Source organism: Phyllobates terribilis, unplaced genomic scaffold, assembly GCF_046119375.1.
Source record: "Phyllobates terribilis strain yellow unplaced genomic scaffold, ASM4611937v1 Scaffold_205__1_contigs__length_3507201, whole genome shotgun sequence".
NCBI classification, from domain to species: Eukaryota; Metazoa; Chordata; class Amphibia; order Anura; family Dendrobatidae; genus Phyllobates; species Phyllobates terribilis.
In genome coordinates, this window is record NW_027362965.1 from 280,230 (window position 1) to 302,665 (window position 22,436).

The window sequence follows — 22,436 nt, forward strand, 5'->3', positions numbered from 1 at the left end:
TAACTAAGCACCAGGCTAACTTAAGAGTAGAAATTACAATGAAGTCCAGCAAGGCCAGGAGGGCGGAGCAGGATTAAATAGGCAAAAAAGGTCATGTGACCAGCAAGATAGAAAAAACCTAACAGGAGAGTTCTAACAGTACCCCCTCTTCTATGAGGATCCTCCGGATCCCCTAGGCCCAGGCTTATCAGGATACCTCTTGTGAAACGCTCTGACAAATCTGGAAGCAGAAACATCATCCGCCCTCACCCATGAGTTATCCTCGGGTCCGAAACCCTTCCAAGCGACGAGATACTGCAAACTCCCTCTATACAGTCTAGAATTTAGGATGCGGGAAATTTCATATTCCCCATCCTCCACCACCGGAGGAACAGTGGCAGAGGCGTCACCATCCGACACATCAGCTCTTTTCAACAGAGAAACATGAAATACAGGATTAATCTTCCAGGAGGTAGGAACCTCCAACCTAACAGCAGATTGGTTAACTATCTGAAGCACCTTAAAGGGCCCTACGAACTTGGGACCCAATTTTTTAGAAGGAATCCTCAATCGCAGATTCTTAGAGGACAACCAAACCATGTCACCAACAGCAAACAAAACCTCTTGCCATTTCCTATCAAAGTACCTCTTAGATTTTTTGTTAGCCTCCTGAAGATTACCACGCACATCCGTCCAAACTCTCTCCAAATCACCGGAAAAACTCTCCTCCTCAGGTACAGCCGATACCAATTTGGAGAATGACCCAAAAGACGGATGTCTCCCAGAACAACAAAAAAAAGGCGAACACCCAGCAGAAGAGGATGTATGGTTGTTAAGAGCAAATTCAGCAAGTGGCAGAAACTCAGACCACCCCTCTTGATTGTCTGCCACAAAACAACGCAAGAACTGCTCAACATCCTGGTTCTTCCTTTCTGTCTGGCCATTAGACTCAGGATGATATCCAGATGAAAACGACAAATGAACTCCCAACCTGTCACAAAAGGCACGCCAAAAACGAGCCACGAACTGAGGTCCCCTATCAGAAACAATGTCAGTAGGAATGCCATGTAGTCTGACAATTTCCTTGACAAAGGCCTTAGCGAGTGTCTTAGCGCAGGGCAGTTTGATGAAGGGAACCAAGTGACACATCTTGCTAAAACGGTCCACGACCACCCAGATGACCGTGAAACCCTCAGAGGGGGGAAGGTCAGTAATAAAGTCCATAGCCAGATGTGTCCAAGGTGCATTAGGAACCTCCAGAGGGCAAAGCAACCCCGCTGCAGGAGTATGTGAAGACTTAGATCTAGCACACACCGTACATTGACGCACCCACTTAATGACTTCCTTCTGCCATCCAGGCCACCAAAAACTACGACCCACAAGTCTCTTGGTCTCAGAAATTCCTGGATGACCTGCCAACCGAGACTCATGACACTCAACAAACAAATCTCTCCTAAAGGTCCTAGGCACAAACAACCTCCCATGGGGAGTGTTAGATGGGGCATTCTCCTGTGCTTTAAGAATCTCATCTTCCAAAATGGAGTCCAATGCAGCAATCACAACACCTTCTTGTAAAATGCTCCCCTCCTCCTCAGCACCGACCATGGGAGAAAAGCTGCGAGACAAAGCATCAGCTTTAACATTCTTGGTACCCGGGATGTAAGTAACGGAAAAATTAAACCGCGAGAAAAAAAGTGCCCACCTAGACGGTCATTCAAGCGCTTGGCAGCATCAAGATAGATCAGATTTTTATGATCAGTGAAAACCTGAATGGGAAATTCAGCACCTTCCAAGAGATGACGCCAGTGTTCAAATGCGAGTTTAATAGCCAGCAATTCCCGATTACCAATATCGTAATTAAGTTCAGTCTCAGAAAATTTTTTAGAAAAAAAAGCCCAGGGATGTACTCCATCCTTGTTTTTCTGAGACAACAACTCACCGACCCCCACCGAAGAAGCATCAACCTCAAACAAAAACGGCTTAGTCACCTCAGGCTGCATAAGGATGGGAGCAGAGCTGAACCTCTCCTTTAGAAACACAAAAGCTTCAATGGCCTCAGTAGTCCACTGAACCGCATTAGCACCTTTCCTGGTGAGATCGGTCAGTGGTTTGACAATAATAGAAACATTTTTAATGAATTTTCTGTAATAATTGGCGAAACCCAAAAACCTCTGTATTGATTTCAAACCAATAGGCCTAGGCCATTCCAGAAACGCCTGAACCTTCACAGGGTCTATCTCAAAGCCCTCGCTGGAGATAATGTAGCCCAAAAAACTAATTCTCTGTACAGCGAACTCACATTTCTCCAGCTTAGCAAAAAGCGAATTGTCAATTAATAACTGTAATACCTCACGTACGCTCCGCCAATGAGACTCCAGATCCGGTGAATAAATCAAAATGTCATCCAAATACACAACCACATTTTTGCCGATCAAAGGTCTAAGGATGTCATTAATAAGATTCTGAAAAAATGCTGGAGCATTGGTAAGACCAAAAGGCATAACCAGATTCTCAAAATGACCCACAGGAGTGTTAAAAGCAGTCTTCCATTCATCACCCTCCTTCATGCGCAACAAATTGTATGCCCCCCGGAGATCAATTTTAGAGAACCACTTGGCCCCCACTAACTGGTTAAACAAATCAGGAATCAATGGCAGTGGGTAAGGATTGCTCACGAAAATCCAGACAAGGACGTAAACCGCCGTCCTTTTTTTTAACCAAAAAAAAATCCAACAGCCACAGGAGACTTGGAAGGCCTAATGTGACCAGCGGCCAAGCTTGTCTGTATGTATTCCTCCAAAGCCTTTCTCTCAGGAATAGTAAGATTAAATAAACGACTTTTAGGAAGAGTCGCTCCAGGGACAAATTCAATGGTACAATCATAGTCTCTATGGGGAGGCAAAATTTGTGACTCCTCCTCAGAAAAAACTCTCCAAAAATCCTGAATAGGTACAGGTAATTCCCCTTTTTCCACCGCAGCAATACGTCCGTTACAACACTTGTCATAACACTTAGGGCTCCAGGACTTAATTTCATTGGTAGACCAATCCAGTACAGGATTGTGCAATTTTAACCAGGGTAATCCCAAAATTACTGGAGAAGGCAAATTATTTAATACCACCAAATCCATATTTTCTTGGTGAATACCATTAATACTGAGGGGAAATTCACAGACCTTGTGAGTAACACTCTTCAAGGGGGAGCCATCGACAGAAACCACAGCAATAGGGGATGACAAAGGTTTGGGTTTTAATTTAAGTTTTTCCAAGAATCCCCCATCAATCACATTCAGAGTAGAACCACAATCCACAAATATCCGAAATTCAATTAATTCTTCCTGAGCAGCAGTAGCAGCAGAAAGAAATACCCCCTTAGTATTTAAACAGGCAATACGGGCGTAACTGACCTTTCTTTTTTCTTTGTTCATATGAAGCACACAGTTCTTAATAAAATGGTCAGATTTCCCGCAATAAAAGCACAAACCTTCAGAAGATCTGCGGTCTTTTTCCTGAGAGCGGGGTGCCATCGCCCCAATCTCCATCGGCTCTCCAAAGTCAGTACAGACCCTCTCAAGACTCGGAGCTGACATGGCAGAGGATCTTCTCTCATTAACCCTTGCACGCAGTCTCCTGTCCACCCTTATAGCTAACTGCATTGCCTCCTGCAAGTTTCCAGGTGTGGGATAAGCAATCAGCAAATCCTTAACCCTTTCACCTAGACCCACAAGAAACAAACTTTTCAAAGCTGAATCATTCCACCCCACCTGGGCAGACCACCGACGGAAGTGAGAACAATAATTTTCCACATTACCTGATCCCTGCCTCAAACGTCTCAATTCAGTCTCAGCTGATGAGACACGATCAGGATCATCATACAACAACCCCAAAGCAGAAAAAAAACTATCCACTGATCTAAAGCATGGATCACTAGGTTGGAGAGAAAAGGCCCATCCCTGAGGTTCTTTGCGCAAAAGTGACATTATGAACCCTATGCGCTGTGATTCATCACCAGAGGATCTGGGTCTCAAACGAAAATACAACAAACAAGCATTTTTAAAGGAAAAAAATTCTTCTTGATCACCAAAAAATAAATCAGGCAAACGTACCTTTGGCTCCACAAAATGTGCTCCAGAACAGCTACTCACGTGTTGTTGGAGCTCGGCCACCTCCAAAGAGAGTCCCTGCAGGCGTTGAGCCAAATCCTGAACCGACACCATGATGGAAACTGGAAGTCTTTCGTTAGAGATATTTTTGGGCTGGACTTACTGTTATGATCTGCTACAAGCACTAAGGAAAGAAAGGAGATCTGTCCCTACAATAGAACTAAGCTAGATCCCTACGATGTAACGGGGAACCTGATCCTGCGATCAGACCCGCTAAAGTCCTCGGCTAGTCTGTACGAAGACCTATAGATGCAAGGGAGGGATCCCTACAAGAACTAGGGACTGTGATAAAGTTGGACACCTCCTAGCAGAAATCGTAGCAGTAAAAGACAAACACACAACATAGAACATAAAGGTCCGAAGACCTAGCAAAACTGACTGAGAAAGGTAACTAAGCACCAGGCTAACTTAAGAGTAGAAATTACAATGAAGTCCAGCAAGGCCAGGAGGGCGGAGCAGGATTAAATAGGCAAAAAAGGTCATGTGACCAGCAAGATAGAAAAAAACTAACAGGAGAGTTCTAACAGTTGCTGGAGTTCAACCCTTTAGCCTTGTCATGTGTAGGAGTAAACAATCTTTTACGTAACAGCACCTGCGGTACCGAGGGCTGGCTGCAGCGCTGAGAGAGGGTGGAGTACGGTGAAACGCACAAACGGCTAGACCGTGAGTGAGGTGCAGGCGGAGATTTTTTGGTGGATTGAGAAACATGTGTTGTGCTCAGTTAAACAAACAAAGCAGGCATGTCTGCTTCTGTTACAGCTGGAGGACTCTCACTTAGCCTGACTGAAGCGACTATACAACCGCAGTTTCTGCAGTCGGAGACCTGCGTGACAATACTTGGTGCAGTAACAGAGGAGGAGGAGGAAGCAGCAGATGCATTTGATGGGGCGGCTGATGGTTGTCTATTGAAAACCAATTTTGAGTTCATCATGTTTGTGTACCCCTTTGTGGAGAGCAATATCAGCACTAAATAATTGATTTCACTGCAGTATAACTATACAAATGGATGGAGACCCAAACCTCTTCCACTACAGCCAACCAATAGATGGAGACCCAATCTGCATTCTCCACATTTCCAAAAATTAGTGGCAGACACTAACAATGTGTAATCAATTTCACTAGAGTAGAAATAGTGTAAATAAGACCTACACCTCTTCCAGTACAGCCAACCCAGGTGATGGAGACCTAACCAGGACTGTTCACATTTCCCTAAATTAGGGCCTAACACCACCGAAGTGGCATCAATTTCATTAGAGTATAAGTTTTGCAAAGGAAACCAAAACCTCTTCCACTACTGCCAACCCAATAGATGGAGACCCAATGAGGATTCTCCACATTTCCAAAAATTAGCGGCAGACACCAGCAAAATGGCATCAATTTCACTACAGTAGAAATAGTGTAAATAAGACCCACACCTCTTCCAGTACAGATAACCCAAGAGATGGAGACCTAACCAGGAGTGTTCACATTTCCCTAAATTAGGGCCTAACACCATAAAAGTGGCATCAATTTCATCAGAGTACAAATAGTTTAATGGAGACCCAAACCTCTTCCACTACAGCTAACCCAATAGATGTGACCCAATCAGGATTCTGGATTCTCCACATTTCCAAAAATTAGTGGCAGACTCCAGCAAAGTGTAATTAATTTCACTATAGTAGAAATAGTGTAAATAAGACCCACATCTCTTCCAGTACAGCCAACCCAGGAGATGGAGACCTAACCAGGACTGTTCACATTTCCCTAAATGAGGGCCTAACACCACCGAAGTGGCTTAAATTTCACTAGAGTATAAGTATTGCAAACGAGACCAAAACCTCTTCCACTACAGCCAACCCAATAGATAGAGACCCAATCAGTATTCTCCACATTTCCAAAAATTAGTGGCAGACAACACCGATGCGGCATTAATTTCATCAGACTACAAGTAGTTTAATGGAGACCCAAACCTCTCCCACTAGAGCCAACCCAATGGATGGAGACTAGTGTTGAGCGAGCACTAAAATGCTCGGGTGCTCAAACCTCGGGCCGAGCTCACCGTGATACTCGGGTGCTTGACCCGTGCAACGAGCCCAATGTTAGTCTATGGGAGACCCGAGCATTTTTGCGGCGCCACCCCCGGCAGTCTGTAGAAACCCTAAAAAGTGCCCAAAACGATAGTGACAGTGCTCAAATGACATGGGGACAGCATGGGGATTGCCCCAGGAAGCATTTCTGACCCCCAGGTCACTGCTGTCAACAACGTGGTCAGAGCTATTAAGCCACTTTTACGGGCTCACAATAAAACATTCCAAAAACGAAAGTGAAACGGTTTTCCTGTGAAATATGTAAAGGAACTTCCTTTCCAGGGTAAAAACTTGTGTATAAGGTAAAATAAATAACCAAAAACAAAAATACTCCTCCACACATTGGGCTATGTTCACAAGTAGCATTTTTTATGCGTTTTTGCACTTTTGTATTGCTTTCAACCGTGACAAATGCATTCACCGCAAAATGTCATTTTAACATTTTACAATCTTAACAGGCCATGTATTGTGTGACACATGCATACAGTGCTGAAAAGACATGGGAACAGCATGGGGAAGACCCCTGGAAGCATCTCTGACACCCAGGTCACTGCCTAAAAGTGTGCCCATCAGAAGTGATCCTTGCCGCATCAAAAGACGTAGACTTGCAACTATTCCCGTGCAAGTCCTTGTCCCAAGGCAGTGTTCAATTGTACCTTCCCATTCCTTGCAATGCAAGTGCAAGTATGCAGCCTGCCACCCACCCCCAGGCTGCAATACCATACTGCTTGCTTGCATTTGAAATTGGGCCTTTTAGACATGTGAAGGCGGAATCTGGCCACCATATCATGGCTGCGTCGGCAGCCTGGTATCCATACTCGGTCCCCAGCCGCCCCGCGGCCGGGTGTCCATACTCAGTCCCCAGCCGCCTTGCGGCCGGGTGCCCACAAGCAGTCCCCAGCCACCTGGGGGCGGCCGGGCGTCCATAAACGGTCCCCAGCCGTCCCTATTTGTCCTGGTGCGCCTTATACACAAGCGCGCATACCAAAACATTACCTGTGCTCTTAGTGGGAAGGACAGCCTAACCACAAACACGTGGACAAGTGAATGTGGCCAGGGATGGTCCATCTCACTGACGCCTTCACACTGGGTAAATATTGTGGAAGCCGGGACACAGTTGGACACTGGGATGCAACACGTCCTCCAGACATAGAGGATTGCAGGTCCTGGGTCAATCAGGCTTCCACACAAAGTTCAGAAGGTAGACAGAAGCAGTGGTCGGCCTCCTACACAACTTGTAAATTATTCATGATCATGAGGCAATCCATCTCCTTAGCTTTCTGCTCCTTGGAATGCAAGCACATGTATGTAGTAGCAGCTAGGCCTGAGGTAGTCAGCGTTTTGGCGCATATCCTACCTCCTCCGAGGATTGCTGGATGTTTTCCTGCTACTATCCAAGTTCTATGACTCCCGTTAAAACAAAGCTTCAGGTGATGAATGATGGATGAGGTGGTGGCAAAGGAGAAAGAGCAGGAGGAACAAGGACCATTCACATCAATATCAGGCCAACCACATGTCTTGTAGGATATGTTTCTGTAGCAAAAGGAGCGGTTCGGCTACACAGTTATAGGGCATACAGTGAGTGCAATGCTTACCAAAAATTTCGAGGCACTCCAATGCCCCTTGGAAGTGACATGGAGTTCAGAGGGCCTTAACTAAACCTTTTTTTCCATTTATAGCAACTGGGTCTCCTGTGCACTGTTGGCCTAAGCAGTGAATGGAAGGCTTTCCAAAAATTATGAGGAACTGCAATGCCCCTTGAAACAGACGTGGATTACAGCATACTAAAAACCTTCTACCCATTATTGGGGAGTGGGTCTCACTTAGTGTTCGCCTATGCATTGAAAAGCAAAAGCTGACTAAAATTAGGAGGAAATGCAATGCCCGTTGGAAGAGTTGTGGAGGTTAGAGATAATTAAAAACAACATTACAATGCCCCTTGGAACAGCTGTGGAGTTCAGAGTGGTTTAACAAGATGGTTTTAATGCCCCTTGAAAGAGACGAGGAGGTCACAGTAGCTTAACAAGACACTTTTAATGCCCCTTGGAAGAGTGATGAAGGTTACAGTGGAATAAAAAGACAATATCAATGCCCCGTGGAAGAGACGTGGAGGTCACAGTAGCGTAACAAAAAGGTTTTAATGCCCCTTGGAAGAGTGGTGGAGGTCACAGTGGAATAAAAAGACAATATCAATGCCCATTGGAAGAGACGTGGATGTCACAGTAGCTTAACAAGACGGTTTTAATGCCCCTTGGAAGAGACGTGGAGGTCACAGTAGCATAACAAAAAGGTTTTAATGCCCCTTGGAAGAGTGGTGGAGGTCGCAGTGGAATAAAAAGACAATATCAATGCCCCGTGGAAGAGACGTGGAGGTCACAGTAGCATAACAAAAAGGTTTTAATGCCCCTTGGAAGAGTGGTGGAGGTCACAGTGGAATAAAAAGACAATATCAATGCCCCTTGGAAGAGACGTGGAGGTAACAGTAGCTTAACAAGCGTTCTGGTTCAGCTCGTACCAGCAACTGCATAGCTGAGAAATGAGCCAAATTGCCAGACTGCAGCTGCTTGGCCACAAAGACAGCTACATCTGAATGCTTTTATACCAGCAAACATCATTGTAATCATCTGCTTTGGGCCCTGGAGCTTCAAGTTGAGTGCGTTGAGGTGTTCTGTGACATCTGCTAGAAATGCGAAGTCTGATAGAAAAGTTGGAAAGTAAAGTTGGAAAACGTCTTTATCTATCAGTGCCATAAAAAGCGCTATCTCCTGTTGTGGCGCCCCTGAGGGTTCAACCGCCACAGGGATGCTGCACTTCTTTAATGGAGTGTAGTGTTCCTCCTCTGAGGTAAGAACAGTGTGATAGTCGTGACCCAACCTTTTCATCCAACACCACATTTCTCCACCAGATGGGGCTAGTATGCACTAGGTACTGCTCCCCTGGTTACAGGGAGACTGGGGAACCAAGAGTGAGGGGAACCAGTTAGTGGGAGAGGGTGGAGGACTTACAAGCTTGTTACACTGTAAATTTCATATTTAATAAAGAGCCATCTTTGGTTTTGGTCGTTTTGTGCTGTCAAATACTGTGTGTAACCGTGACCTCCCACCCTGAGCGTGGATCCTGTGTGGACCTGCAGGGGAGGGAGACCTTGGGACGAGGGGCAGGTTGCAGACGGGGAATGTCTCAACCCGGCCAATGACCAGGACCAAGAAGGCCCGGAGCTTAAGAGTGTGGCTCCACAGCAAATGGATCCCAGGCAGGATGCAGACGGAGCGGTGTTCGCCACCTATCCTCGCCATGCTGATATATTCAGAGGGAGTCCGGCTGCAAGAGGGGTACCGGCCCCCGACACCCGACCTTGCTACTCCATGTCCTGGTTGGGAAAGCCCGGTAGGCCCTGAGGATTCCACTGGGCATCGGACGGAGTGGAGCTGACACCCATGCCCTCGTTCTGAGAGGAGCTCAGAGGGAGACCCGGCCTATTCGCACACACACGGACAGGAAAGGATTCGGTCTGTAGTTCAGGAACACTCTGGTGTAAGGTCCCGACTGAATGCTGGACTTACTTGGAGGTTGTCGGACCCCCGTCCCTGGTGACCGCAGGACTCCGCGGGGAAAAGGGAGTCGCCTTCCTTCTGCCATCTCTAAAGTGAGTAAAGCCTTCTAAGTTCACCGCTATGGCCTCCGGACTGTTTATTCTGCGCTACACCGCACGACGCGGCGCCCATTCTCCTCTACTGCTACTACCTCCATCCTGTCCCTCTGCCCTGAGGCCTTGCTCCGCCTGTGGGGAGTAGTAATAACTCTGGACGCCCTAACACCATGCCTCAGCGGACTGCAGCCGCGATGGTGGCCTTCACCAGGTGCCACAGGTGGCGTAGTCGTAAATCAGCCACTCAACCCGGATAAGCCCACACCATCCTTTTTAATGTGACGGCCCTGAGCACGGGTCGTGTCCGGGCCATGGCTGCACCCCATCTCTCCATCACAGGACCCGACTCCGAGTCCCCCATCTCCCAGGGTAAAATAAAGGGCTTTTCGAGTAGAGGCGTCACAACCTGGCGTAGTCGGCAGGATCGCGTGCCCGCAGCAAAGGAAGGAATTACCCATTGCTACCGGGTACTGTGTGCCTTACACCTTGAATTGTCGTTTTACACTTAAAATGGCGCCCGCCCAAGAAGAACAGGCGCCATAATGCTGTGAAAAGACTGTCTTTGAACACCTCCCATCGTGGGCTGGGCTCCCGCTTGGCGCCAAAAATGTGGACTGCCCCTTCCATCAGAGACTGTCCGCGGGGTAATACCCGTCAAACCGGATGGGCTGAACGAAGGCGGGCCTGTCAGCATTCCGCCCAGGAACCGCCCCGAAAGAGGAAGAGGAAGAAAAGCAACAAGGTGCGGCCATTGCAGTCGGAGCTTGGCAATCATCAGAGGCGGACATGGACGCTTCTGGAGAGCAAACCAAACGCACCTTATGAACCCGGTTCAGGCCCTTCACTTGGCAGAGAGCAAAGCAGCAGTTTCCTCACATCAGGAGATTTTGAATTTCTCCGGCAGGAAGCTCCAGGTCTCTTGCGGAGACAGAGAGAGGCCCAGGAGGCGGCGACGGCTGCGTGGCGGGAAGAGATGATGCTGCGTATCCGGGACCGCCGCCAAGGAGTTGAGGTCCCAGGACAAGGAGACGCGGTGACAGAGGTCGAGAGCGGCCCAGCGGGGGGTGAGTGTGCAACCCCTGCCCCGGCTGCAGAGCCTACCGTAACGATCCTGGACCTTATGACGGAGTATTTAAAGTATTTAATACCCCACGCGGCCACCTGGAAGCAGGCTTTGGCTCCGGAGCTGCAAGCGGCAGCTATAGGTTGGGACCTGCGATGCTGTCCTAACTCTGAACCCGAAGTGCCTGAAACTGCGGAGGAATCCACCCGCTCCAACCCGGACTGGTCCGCGCCTGTAGAGGACCCGCAGCAACCCGTCATGGCCCCACTACCCGCACCAGCAGTAACCTGGCCCGAGGCTGAGGAGTGGGCCTGGGACACCCAGGGGGGGACCTGATGGGCTTCCCCCGGGAGACCCGGGCTGAAGCGCGGAGGAGGAGCCAGTGGTGCAGTGACCAGATCTTCCAGCTCGCTCGGGAGCTACGTCAACGGGAGCTCCGCCGTGAACGTCTGGAGGTACGGGCCAAAGTTGCCAAATCCCGGGCTCGTCAGGAAGAGGCCACCCGTCCCAGTCCCCGAGTGGAAGGGCAAGTCGTCCGCTTCCACCATGAGGCGGGGTGGGGGTTTATCAGGAGTCCCCAGTACCAGGACGACGTCTTTGTCAGCCGCGGGACGTCGAGCCGCGTCTAAAGAAGGGACATCCTGGCCGGAACCTCTTCCCAGGCGACACAGTGACCTTTTCTCGCCACCAGGGGGAGTGAGGGTGGTATGCCCTGGATGTGCATAAAGTGTCCGGGAGCGACGCCACCCCGCGCCCAGCCTCAGGGGACCGGTTAGCATCTGTCGGGAGGAACGAGCCTTTTCCCAGGAGGCAGCCCGAGGTTTAAAGCAGTCCCCGGCTGTTGCAATTCGTTTATAAGTTTAAAGTGTTGACTTTTTCTATTTTTGCTTATTTTTATCCCCGGTTTCTAGAGACATGTGTCCCTGCGGACTGGCAGCAGACAGACTCTTTTCCCTTGTATATAGTTTGCATCATTTTAGGGGCTCCATATTGGTTTTATACAAAAACCGCGGATATTTCTACTGAACTGACTCTGCGTCTTTGCATCTTAACCCGTCTGTTTGCACATAAAGTCTCTGGAAAATGCTAGCACTTTTATAATTTTATACTTTTGTAATTTTCTACTGTATAACCTGTTATGCAATGTTTAAGAAGATGTGCCTCCCATAAAGGGAAGATAGTTCATGTTATATTAACCCTAGAACGCATGACCATAAAAATCTACTTTTTAACATACCTGGGGCCTTTTAGGCCCGTGTGCAAATAACATGGAATAACTCAAACAAAAATGACAAACAACTATATACCTGAGGAATACCTGGAGTTTCAAAATTCTAACTAAAGTAATCTTGCAGAAAATAGAAAACAATTAACAGGGCGGGCCTGCGAGGCCCCAGGTATGCGTTCTAGGGTTAAAAAGAAAATTTCCTGGGTGTTACTTCTTTTGCAGCCCGTGGACGTGCTGTGTTTTACCAGGGGGGAATGTGGCGCCCCTGAGGGTTCGACCGCCACAGGGATGCTGCACTTCTTTAATGGAGTGTAGTGTTCCTCCTCTGAGGTAAGAACAGTGTGATAGTCGTGACCCAACCTTTGCATCCAACACCACATTTCTCCACCAGATGGGGCTAGTATGCACTAAGTGCAGCTTCCCTGGTTACAAGGAAACTGGGGAACCAAGAGTGAGGGGAACCAGTTAGTGGGAGAGGGTGGAGGACTTACAAGCTAGTTACACTGTAAATTCCATATTTAATAAAGAGTCATCTTTGGTTTTGGTCGTTTTGTCCTGTCAAATACTGTGTGTAACTATGACCTCCCACCCTGAGCGTGGATCCTGTGTGGACCTGCAGGGGAGGGAGACACGGCCCTCGTACCCCGGCCTTGGGATGAGGGGCAGGTTGCAGACGGGGAATGTCTCAAACCGGCCAATGACCAGGACCAAGAAGGTCCGGAGCTTAAGACTGTGGCTCCACAGCAAATGGATCCCAGGCAGAATGCAGACGGAGCGGCGTACGCCACCTGTCCTCGCCATGCTGATATATTCAGAGGGAGTCCGGCTGCAAGAGGGGTACCAGCCCCCGACACCCGACCTTGCTACTCCATGTCCTGGTCGGGAAAGCCCGGTAGGCCCTGATGATCCCACCCGTGCCCTTGTTCTGAGAGGAGCTCAGAGGGAGACCCGGCCTATAAGCACACACAAGGACAGGAAGGGATTCGGTCTGTAGTACAGGAACACTCTGATGTAGGGTCCCGACTGAATGCTGGACTTACTTGGAGGTTGTCGGACCCCCGTCCCGGGAGACCGCAGGACTCCGCGGGGAGCAGGGAGTCGCCTTCCTTCTGCCATCTCTAAAGTGAGTAAAGCCTTGAAAGTTCAACCCTATGGCCTCCGGACTGTTTATTCTGCGCTACACCGCACGACGCGGCGCCCGTTCTCCTCTACTACTACTACCTCCATCCTGTCCCTCTGCCCTGAGGCCTTGCTCCGCCTGTGGGGAGTAGTAATAACTCTGGCCGCCGTAACACCATGCCTCAGCGGACTGCAGCGGCGCTGGTGGCCTTTACCAGGTGCCACAGGTGGTGTAGTCGTAAATCAGCCACTCAACCCGGATAAGCCCACACCATCCTTTTTAATGTGACGGCCCAGAGCACGGGTCGGGTCCGGGCCACGGCTGCACCCCATCTCTCCATCACAGGACCCGACTCCGAGTCCCCCATCTCCCAGGGTAAAATAAAGGGTTTTTCGAGTAGAGGCATCACACTGTCTCAAAGCAAAAAATCTTTTCAACCCTCTTCCCCGACTCAACCATCTGACCTCGGTATGATACAGCAAATCTCCATATTCACTGTCCATATCAGACAGGAATGAAGTGAACGGCCTATGGTTAAGACCTCTTGCCCGTATAAAGTTGCCAGTCTTAACCACAAAGTCCATAACTTCTTTCATTTGTACACTTTTTCCGCACAGCGCCTCCCGATGCAGAATGCAGTGTATAGCACTGAAAGGATCTGACAATGAACGCTGGCCTCGTTTTGCTTTCAATAATCCCACAACACCAATGTTTTCAGAACACATTGCTGGTGCACCATCCGCTACCACAGACAGCAGTTTATCCCATGGCAGTCCTGCTGGGTTAATACAACCTTCAAGTTCTTTACAAATGTCACCACCGGTCGTTGTGCCTTTCATTGGTAATAAATCCAATAATTCCTGGGTTATGTTTAGGTTTCCCCACGAATGAACACAGCACAGTATGAAGTATCTGTTACCCCGGGGGTCTCGCCAAGCGCTATGGAAGATGCTTCAAAGCTTTGCGCTGCTGTAATCAGTTAGTGATGAGCGTCACTGGCAGAGTCACTGATTCTACTAGGAACAGGATTTGCCCACAAGCTTAGACCTTCAAACAGTTTCTTGTGTCCGGACAAATAATTTCACTTGCTTTTATAAAACAGTCTTTAATAAACCGACCCTCAGTAAATGGTGGTGAATGTTCTGCTCTCATGTTACTGAGTAGAAAAGTGGCTTTTCCAGAAGCTTCACTTCACCTGTTAATACTTGAGAAGAAGTTTGGCTGTTTGTGAAGAGATGCTTTCAGCGGCTGAAGCTTTTCCTCTCTGTTTGCCAGACAGCGCTTCAGACTGTCCTCCATGCTGCCTCATGTAATGTCCACGCACACTGTACTCCTTAAGCACTGCGACAACCTGAAGACAAATCAGACACTGGGCTCTCTCCTACCTCTATGGCCCCGGAGGCACATACCTCCAAATCCCATTTTATATTGGTTCGGCCAGAAGCCCCGACGACGGGACCAACGAACATGGGGAAGAACACAATGTGAAAGGGGCCTTAGCAATATATGAAGCTGCTGTGTTCTGCTCGTACATTGCTTAGTTCACTGCCAGAGCAGTTTTCAGCTGATGAAGGGATGTGCCGGGCGCCCACTCCCCACTGATCTCATATCACTGATTTATTCAATGAAGCGGCCATATAATCATTAAAGGGGTTGTCAGACAATTTTATTTTGATGGCCTATCATTAGGACAGGTGATGGATATCTGATGGGTGGGATGTAACATCCAGCCCCCCCCACTAATCAGCAGTTCCCGGTGCCCGTGGTATGTGCTCACTTGCGGAGGGAACTACACAGCTGCCTCAACTGCAAAGTGGCCACGGCTGGGCACTTCATATCCACTCTTATTGAATAGGCCTAGATTTGCATTACCCAGTTGCAGCCATTATTAAGGATAGGCCATCAATATAAAAGCAATGGACAATCCCTTTAAGTCCTGCAGAATCTCTTTATGTAGTTTCTCACCATAGCAATACCATACATGTCAACATTAAAGAGAACCTGTAATGTCAGAAAACGCTATTTACCTGCAGATTATTCCTGTATCTGACGTTTTCAGCTATACCATTTTTGGTATATGGCTTTTTGATAATTTTTTATTCTATTTTCTGTCAGTATGATGGAAAAGCTACATTTTTGGTGAGTTTATTATTTTTTATTCATCATAAGGCTATGATCACACATTAAGATTTTGCAGTGTTTTTTCTGCAACCAAAATCTGCTCTTGCTCAAAAGGGCTCTTTCACACATCAGTATCTCCAGTACGAGTGGTGACAGGTTCCACACATGCTGGAGACATTGATACACGTAGACCCATTCAAATGAATTGGTCTGTGCACATCTCAGTGTGTTTCCACATACTGACATGTCTGGTTTTTGCAGATGCACGGTCCGCATCCGTGTGACACGTACCGGTGCCTGGGAATCAGCGCTACAGTTAGCGCTGTTCCCAAAGGCTGGGTCCTGAATGCTGCCCTCATCATGGTTCCCTTTCGGCGCTGCGATCAGCACCAGCAGGCACAATGATGAGGGTAGTAGTGTCTGATATCGCAGTGTCCACCTGTAAAAATAAGAATAAAAATAATCAAATTCATATACTCACCTCTCCTAGGGGTCCCCCGCTATAATCCTCTGACCGCTGATGCCGATAACCCGGGGAGAATGAGCGGCTCCGGAGCTGCGCTCAGTGAGTGACAGGACACGGCTCCTGAGCTCAGCTCCAGAGCCACTCATTCTCCCCGCCTCCTCGGTGTCAGAGGATTACACTGGGGGACACCTAGGAGAGGTGAGTATATGGATATTATTATTTTATTCTTAGTTTTACACATGGACACAGCGGGAGCAGACCCTACCACTACCCTCATCCTTGTCCCTGTTGGTGCTGATTGCAGCGCAGGAAAGGAATCATGATGAGGGCAGCGCTCAGTACCTGGCACTTGGGAACAGCGCTAACTGTACGCTGATTCCCAGGAGCCAGTATGTGTGATCTTGATGCGGCACATGGGCCGCACACGGATGCAACATGTAAAACGCATATGGACACGGATATCTTCAGTAACGGAAATATATGTGAAACCAGCCTAAAAAACAGGTATTGTGGTGTTTTTTGGTGGAGATTATAGGAATGTACAGTACGTTTAATAAAGTCAGTCTTATTCATCAAAAAAGCAGCAAAATCAGTGTTTTCCCACTTTCTTATTGCTATGAGTGAAAAACGTTGCAAAAACGCTTTTGTTCAATGCCCCCGTTGGGGCATACATTTGAACCTACAAGAAAAAGGGATACGGATAAATGTGCCTACAGGGCCATAGACTGTAATGATGCCGGCAGAGCAAACGTGCGCTCTGCATAATTTCCGTGAGTGCACATGTGGCGCCCCTGATGGTTCAGTCGCCACAGGGGTACTGCACCTCAGATAGAGGTGTGGTATCTCCGCTTTCAGGTAAGGATGGAGTACTACACAGGACCCCAACCACACACTCAACACTACACCACTCCAGTTCTGTAGGGGGCCTAAATGCACGATAGTGCCGCCCCGGTCCTGAACGGAGGAGTTGGGGGGAACCAAAGTGAGGGGGAACCAAGTAGTGAGTGAGGGTGGAGGAAGCACTTACTTAGCACATTAGCATATTCTATATAACGGGAGGCCATCTTAAGTTCAAGGTCTTTGGTTGTGGGTCTTCAGTCGGGGTCCAGCTGAGCCTGTAGCTGGCTGAAGGTCCACGGTCCCTGGTCTCAGGCCTTGAAACAGGGAGCGGGGCAGAGTATTACCCAAACCAGGGATTGAAGCTTGAAGAGGACAATTTGCATATTCCAGGTGCCTTCTGGGAAAAGCGAAGAGTCTCCTTCAGCTAGAAGATCGTTGGGTACAGCCGGGAACCAGCTGCTTGGAAAGCATCGCCAAACCAGGGATTGAAGCTTGAAGAGGACAATTTGCATATTCCAGGTGCCTTCTGGGAAAAGAGAAGAGTCTTCTTCAGCTAGAAGATCGTTGGGTACAGCCGGGACCAGCAGCTTGGAAAGCATCGCCAAACCAGGGATTGAAGCTTGAAGAAGACAATTTGCATATTCCAGGTGCCTTCTGGGAAAAGCGAAGAGTCTCCTTCAGCTAGAAGATCGTTGGGTACAGCCGGGACCAGCTGCTTGGAAAGCATCGCCAAACCAGGGATTGAAGCTTGAAGAGGACAATTTGCATATTCCAGGTGCCTTCTGGGAAAAGCGAAGAGTCTCCTTCAGCTAGAAGATCGTTGGGTACAGCCGGGACCAGCTGCTTGGAAAGCATCGCCAAACCAGGGATTGAAGTTTGAAGAGGACAATTTGCATATTCCAGGTGCCTTCTGGGAAAAGCGAAGAGTCTCCTTCAGCTAGAAGATCGTTGGGTACAGCCGGGACCAGCTGCTTGGAAAGCATCGCCAAACCAGGGATTGAAGCTTGAAGAGGACAATTTGCATATTCCAGGGGCCTTCTGGGAAAAGCGAAGAGTCTCCATCAGCTAGAAGATCGTTGGGTACAGCCGGGGCGGGCATCAGCGGGACGGCGCGCGAATTTGTTTAATTTGTTTATCCTAGGGTATCGCAAGAAAGAAGACAGACATCAAGTCAGCAGGGACAAGGAGCAGCATGGCAGATGTGACAACCTACATGGTGAGCTTTAACATGTGCTACATGTTCACAGATCGACCAGAAGCTGAAACCAACTTCACCTGCCAGAAGTGTAGACTACTGGCTCTTTTAGAAGAAAAGGTGCGGGGACTGGAAGAAAGAATTGCGACATTAAAACTCATCAAGGAAAATGAAGACTTCCTGGACAGAACAGAAGCGTCACTACTGGTCACGGAAAGTGAAGGAAGCGTCAGAAAGACTCCAGAGGCAGACAAATGGAGGCAAGTGACCAAAAGAAGCAAGAAGACCATGGAGACACCACCAACCCCACAACTGAGAAACAGATTCCAAGGACTTGTGGAGGACGAAGATGGCACACCTAAGGATGAGGCACTACCAGCAAGCAAAAAAGAAAAGAGCACCCAGAAACACCCAGAAGAGACAAGAAAAAGGACAGCCAAGAAGGGAAGAAGAGTGGTGGTGGTGGGAGACTCACTACTGAGAGGAACAGAAGCAGCTATCTGCAGACCGGATATAACCGCAAGAGAAGTATGCTGCCTCCAAGGGGCGAAGATCAAGGATGTTACCGATAGGATACCGAAGCTCATCAGTTCCAAGGATGTCCACCCATTTCTTCTGATACATGTTGGCACCAATGACACGACAAAGAAGGACCTACCGACAATCTGCAAGGAATTTGAAGCATTGGGGAAGAAAGTAAAAGAACTGGATGCGCAAGTAGTTTTTTCTTCTATCCTTCCAGTAGACGGGCATGGCGTCAGGAGATGGAACAGGATCCTTGATGTGAACAACTGGCTGAGACGATGGTGCAGACAACAAGGATTTGGATTCCTGGACCACGGTGTGAATTACCTCTATGACGGACTCCTTGCCAGAGACGGACTACACCTCAACAAACCCGGGAAACACACATTCGCCAGGAGACTCGCAACACTCATCAGGAGGGCGTTAAACTAGAAGAAGAGGGGATGGGAAGAAAAACGCTGGACACGAACATGCAACCAGAGAACATACTAATGAAAGATATGAAGTGCGACAAAGAAGGTCCAAGACAAGATACTTGGAAGGGAGGTAAGAAAATTTCTAATACAATCCACAGGGAGAAGATTGGAACGAAACAAAATCATGTAAACTGCGTGCTAGCAAATGCCAGAAGCCTGACAAACAAGATGGATGAACTGGAAGCAGAAATATCTACAGGTAACTATGACATAGTGGGAATAACCCAGGCATGGTTAGATGAAAGCTATGACTGGGCAGTTAACTTACAGGGTTACAGTCTGTTTAGCAGGGATCGAATAAGTCGGAAAGGGGGTGGAGTCTGTCTATATGTAAAGACGTGTCTAAAGCCTACAATACGGGAGGATGTATGGGAGGGAAATGAGGAGGTCGAGTCCTTATGGGTGGAGATACATGGGGCAAAAAACAATAATAAAATTATCATAGGAGTCTGTTATAAACCACCAAATATAGCAGAAGCCACGGAAAGTCTATTAATGAGACAAATAGACGAAGTAGCAAAAAATAACCAGGTGATTGTTATGGGGGACTTCAACTACCCCGATATAGACTGGGAAACAGAAAGCTGTAGATCTCAGAAAGGAAACAGGCTTCTGTCAATTATCAAAGACAATTATTTGTCACAACTTGTGCAGGAACCAACTAGAGGGACGGCCCTTTTAGACTTAATATTAACTAACAGGCCAGACAGAATAACTGAGGTGCAGGTCGGGGGGGCACCTGGGAAATAGTGACCACAACATTATACAATTCCACATGTGCTTCAGTAGGTGCCCAGCAAGGGAGTCACAAAAACACTGAACTTCAGCTAAGAGATGCCCTTCACCTTATAGACTGGGATAGGATCTTCAGTAATAGGAGCACGGATAGAAAATGGGAAATGTTCAAAACAGTCCTACATAGTCACTGTAGAAGGTACATAACTTATGGGAATAAAAGGGCTAGGAATAGGAGGAAGCCAATGTGGCTAAATAAGGACGTCAAGAGGGCAATGAAAAACAAAAAAAGGGCTTTCGGTAAACTTAAACAAGAAGGCAGCGAGGAAGCTCTAATATCTTATAGGGAAAAAAACAAAATCTGTAAGAAACAAATAAGAATAGCAAAAGAGGAGACAGAGAGACTAATTGCCAAGGAAAGTAAAACCAATCCCAAACTGTTCTTTAACTATATAAACAGTAAAAGGATTAAAACTGATGGAGTTGGCCCATTGAAAAATAACCTGGGTAAAATCATAGAGGGCGATGAGGGTAAAGCAAACCTACTCAATAGCTTCTTCTCCACTGTTTTCACAAAAGAAAACAATTTATCGGAGGAAATGCAGAGTGATAAAGTAAACCCTCCGCTAAATATCACCCACCTAACCCAGGAGGAAGCTCAGAAACGCCTTTATAATATCAAAATAGACAAGTCACCAGGCCCAGATGGCATACACCCCCGGGTACTAAAAGAATTAAGTAATGTGATAGACAGGCCGCTGTATCTTATATTCAAGCACTCTTTATGGACAGGGACTGTCCCACTAGACTGGCGCCAAGCAAATGTGGTACCAATATTCAAAAAGGGGTCTAAAAGTGACCCTGGGAACTATAGAGCAGTCAGCTTAATGTCTGTTGTGGGTAAATTGTTTGAAGGATTTCTTAGAGATGCTATTGTAGAATATCTTAATGATAATAACTGTCTAACTCCATATCAACATGGATTCATGAGGGATCGCTCCTGCCAAACAAACCTGATGGCCTTCTACGAGGAGGTGAGCTCACAGCTGGACCGGGGAGAGTCAGTGGAGGTTGTAGACCTTGAGTTCTCCATAGCGTTTGATACCGTGCCACACAAAAGGTTGGTATATAAAATGAGAATGCTTGGTCTGGGGGATAATGTGTGCAAGTGGGTAAATAGCTGGCTGAGTGATAGAAAGCAGAGGGTGGTTATCAATGGAGTAAGCTCAGGGGGTGTCAGGGTTACTAGCGGGGTGCCTCAAGGGTCTGTCTTGGGCCCTATATTATTTAATATATTTATTAATGATCTAGTGGAAGGGTTGCATAGTAAAATAGCAATATTTGCAGATGATACTAAACTTTGTAAAGTAGTTAATACAGATGAGGATAGGGCACAGCTACAGGAGGATTTAGATAAATTGGGGAGTTGGGCCAAAAAATGGCAAATGGGGTTCAATGCCGATAAATGTAAGGTCATGCACATGGGAAAGAAAAACAGCAGTCACCCATACATATTAAATGGGAAACCGTTGGGGAAATCTGACATGGAGAAGGACCTGGGCGTCTTGGTTAATAGGAAATTAAATTGGAGTGCCCAGTGTCAGGCAGCAGCTGCGAAGGCAAATAGAGTCATGGCATGCATCAGAAGAGGAATAGGGGCATATGATGAGAACATTGTTCTTCCTCTGTATAAAGCGCTGGTAAGGCCGCACTTAGAATATTGTGCACAGTTCTGGGCTCCGGTGCTCAGGAAAGACATATTGGAGCTAGAGAGGGTACAAAGGAGGGCGACTAAGGTAATAAAGGGAATGGAGGGACTAGAATACCCAGAGAGGTTGTCAAAATTAGGCCTATTTACGTTGGAAAAGAGAAGGCTTAGGGGAGACCTCATAAACATGTATAAATACATCAGGGGGCAGTACAGAGATCTCTCCCATGACCTGTTTATACCAAGGATGGTGACAAAGACGAGGGGTCACACTATGCGTCTGGAGGAAAGGAGGTTCCTGCACCAGCATAGAAGGGGATTCTTTACGGTCAGAGCCGTGAGACTCTGGAACTCTCTGGGAGAGGAAGTGGTGATGTCCAACTCACTTAATGAGTTCAAGAGAGGCCTGGACGCCTTTCTTGAGAACAATAAAATTACATCTTATGCTTAGTGATAGTTAATTAATCCAGGGATTTAATCTGACTGCCAGATTGGAGTCGGGAAGTGAATTTTTCCTCAATGATGTAAATTGGCCTATACCGCAGGGGTTTTTTTTGCCTTCCCCTGGATCAACGCTGCGGAATAGCTGCAGTGCACAAGAAATAGGCTAAACTGGATGGACGCTTGTCTTTTTTCAGCCTTATAAACTATGTAACTATGTACTGGCTCTGTCCCTGGTCAGGGTCCATGCAAGAAGGCCCGTGAGGGGTGACCGGTCCCTGATTATCTGACTTTGCACTTCATGTCTTTGTCGGAAAAGTCCGGAGGCTTAGTGGATCTCAGGGGGATACCGACAGAGCGGAGTCGCCACCTGTATGCCCTAATCTGAGTTTATCCAGAGGGAATCGGCCTTACGCCACGTTCTCACCACAAGTCACCAAAAGGGCACCCAGTCGGTCCGGAAACTACACGTTACCCACAACGGACATCGCAGTACCTACACGGGACTCAGTGGGGGACACAAGGTAGGAGAAGACGAGGGAGGAGAGGAACACACTAGAGAGGGGTCCTGACAGGTGCTCCTGATCTACTTGGAAAGTAATGAACCCCTTCCTGGTGGCCGCAGCTCGCCGTGTGAAAGCAGAGAGAAGCTTTGCATCTGA